The sequence below is a fragment of the Megachile rotundata genome, chromosome 6, assembly GCF_050947335.1.
Source record: "Megachile rotundata isolate GNS110a chromosome 6, iyMegRotu1, whole genome shotgun sequence".
NCBI classification, from domain to species: Eukaryota; Metazoa; Arthropoda; class Insecta; order Hymenoptera; family Megachilidae; genus Megachile; species Megachile rotundata.
Window position 1 is genome coordinate 14,592,553 of NC_134988.1, and position 3,259 is coordinate 14,595,811.

Genomic DNA, 3,259 nt, shown 5'->3' on the forward strand with positions numbered 1-3,259 from the left:
TTTACTTTGGTAAAACATGTGCTTGATTAATGCACGTCAGGAGCATCCACTGTCTACGCATTAAGCGAGCATCATGATCAATGAAATAGAATACCATGTTCTAACGCAAAGTTGAAGTTTTGAAAATATTAAACTTCAAAGAAGCCGACGTGCTTTCAGAATGCGCCGTGGTTAAAGGGTTAAATCCTCATACATCATTCCCATCAAATTCAATTCCATACACCCTTTCAGATGTTTACACGAATCTTGAACCGGACAGGTCCCGCAGTTACCAAAGGCATAGGTTATAAAAGGCAACAAAAGACACTTTCTAATCAAACACTGCTTCATGTTGCTTCACAAAGAAGCAGGAAACCCTGTCCTCCATCGATGAAGAAACCCGTTGCTCTCGCGGCTGGTTATCTGTCGAATTAACAGAATACATTAACAACTCGTGGTTATTCAACCGTTCCCGTAGCATTGGTGCGGATACGTACGCATAAAATTCAAGCTAATTCCCTGTCATCATCATCACAATGAAAGGCTAAACATACGGCGTTCAAAGAATAGCCAGCGATCGAATCGTGGTCGGCTTGGTCTCTTTGATGACTGCGAATAGATCGTCACCACGCGCTGTTCAAAGAACCGAAGAAGAAGAAGACGAAGGAGAAGAGGAGGAAATGGTGGAAGACGATGGAGGAAGGAACGAGAAGAGTTGAGACAGCGTGGAGACAAAACGAACCAATTCTCGGGCTTTTACGATCATTCTCCACGCTCTCACCGCGTCATTAGCTGCTTGCTGGATAGATACAGGGTCGTATTACGAAAGGGAAGCCCCCTTCCCGACGCTGGACTCACCCTTTCCAAGAAACAATCTGTTACAGTGGTCCACTTGAATGGCGAAACGTAAAAATACCCCTCGAGTTCCCACGTGGCCGGCTCAATGGACCGGCAAGGAGGGGAGGAGGATCCTCGAGAACTGCGGAGAGAGAAAAAGAGAAGAATCAACCTGAAGAAGAAGAAGTTGACTCGCTTCGCTGTTCGTCGCGTGTGATGAAGAAGGAGATGATGCGGGAGGGGGAGGATGGATTCGTCGCGGAGTGCGGTTTTCAACGAAGCCAATTATTAGATGCGTCTCGAGGCAAGGAGACGAAGAAAGGAGCCCCGGATATCGATGTGAAATACGTGGGAATTTATATTTTGTCGTGGACGTAATTGGGAACGCGCCGCGTGAAAGACCGGAGAAATTTAATTTTCGAACTGCGACCCCTAGCGCAAAATGGCGTGGCTCGTTTCTCTGCACGCGTTCGTGCCGTCGCAACAAATTTTAATGGAATTTTAAAAAGAGAACTAGCGGAGTGCCTATTTTGCTTCTCTCCATAAACCACTTGTTGAACGCTGTCTGGTATTTTAACACCGATAGTCAGATCGACACCTTTACTGTAGCACATTGTAATACGGAATTTTATAAATAATTTTTAATTCTTATAACAATATGATGTATTAAGTTCATCTAAAGTACTCTAATTTTAGTCAGTCGTCGATAGAATGATTTGATAGTACTTTGATGATGAGGGTGTTTTGTTTAATACTTGAAAAATGTTCACCTTCATACATCACATAGGTAGAACATTTAACAAAAAGTATAGTGTATGCATAGAATGCATAGAATATTTCACAAAGTGCATAGTTAGGACATTTGAGAAAACGCATTAGAAGAGACTATCGTTCTGAAATAAGTGAAAACGCAAAATGGCCGTCACAGAGAACCGAAAGAAAAAGTACATATTTCAAGGAAGGAAGCAGCCAACGACGACGAAGAGCGACTAAGATATAATGCACCGAAAGTACGCAAAGGGTCTGAAAGGGTTAACATTCCATTCGTCCCCTCCTTTTTGTTTCTTTATCTCCGTTGTACATATTTACAGGGACTTATCCCTCGGAATAATAAATGTTTGATCCCTCTCTCCGCCGCCCACCCTGTTCGCGGTGCCCGCCCAAGCGGCCGTCACAATTAAAGAGAGCGAGAGAGAGAAAGAAAGAGAGAGCGAGAAGGTGGGGAGAACGAAGGGATACGCGACGAGTCCTGGAGAGCACGTGTCCTCGACAACGCGGGTAATTCGTTTCGTTCCATTTCGAATGAGCCTGCACGGGCCTAAAGAGAAAATGATAGACAGGGAGAGAAATATCAGGCCGGTGCTTTCTCAGACGCCGGACAAGAGAAGTGTCTCGAGGATGAATGGCCCTCCTAAATGAGCGGTCATACGTGGCCATGACTCTAAAACGATACACAAGGGTAAGTTACTGTTTTAGTCACGATGATGACCAGCGACTTTTGCTGCGCGATTTTAACTTTCAAAATACAATACACGGTTGTAGCGGTTGATGGAAGGATTGGTGAGGAAAATTAACATTGATCGAATGAGGTTAACTTGCGTAACACATATGGTAAATATCGCTATGTACGTAATGGGTATCATAAAGTCCAAAAATCCCATAAATTTCAAATATTTCTCAAACACCAAAAATTCACAATATTTCAAAAAATTCTAAAATTGCAAAAATTCCATAAATCATCAAAATTGTCAATCTTCCCAAAATCTTCAAAATCCTCAACATCTCCAAAATCTCCAAAATCCCAAAAATGCTCCAAATCTCCAATTTCCTCAAAATCCCCAATATCCCAAAATCTCAAAAGTTCCCAAAAATCGTAAAACATCAAACATCCAAAATAAACCCCAAGGTCCAGTGTCCCGCCCCCATATATCCCTGCACCTACTCGAACGCGTCCATTGAATATATTCGAGCCAATAGATACACGCCTTCTTTTTCTTGTTTCACCCTGTCGAACCTACTCGGTGCATCTTTGTGCAGGTCGGCTAAATCGAAGAAGAGGAGACGCTGCAGGGACACTCGCTCCTCTGACAATGGACCATTCGACCGCCATTGTATCCAGCCACATTAATTGTCTCTTTGAAGTCCGATACCTCTCTGGATACGAACCTGTTCCTCCCTTTTCGTTTCCTTATCTCGTGTTTCCATTATGGCACCTTCTTACACGTCGATCGTGGCGCTGGTAGGGGTTGATAAGGGATGAAAAGGCTGGTCAGAGCGGTGGAACGATCAGGGAGGTGTGAACATGAAGGAGGTGAAATGTGGTGGTATCTGGTCTTTTTGGCTTCTTTGTGAGGGGAGTGATTGATGTTTGAATTTGAGGTTAGAGATGGGGTTGGAGATGTGTAAATACAGGATGTTTGGTCTGGAAAAATTGAATCGGGGA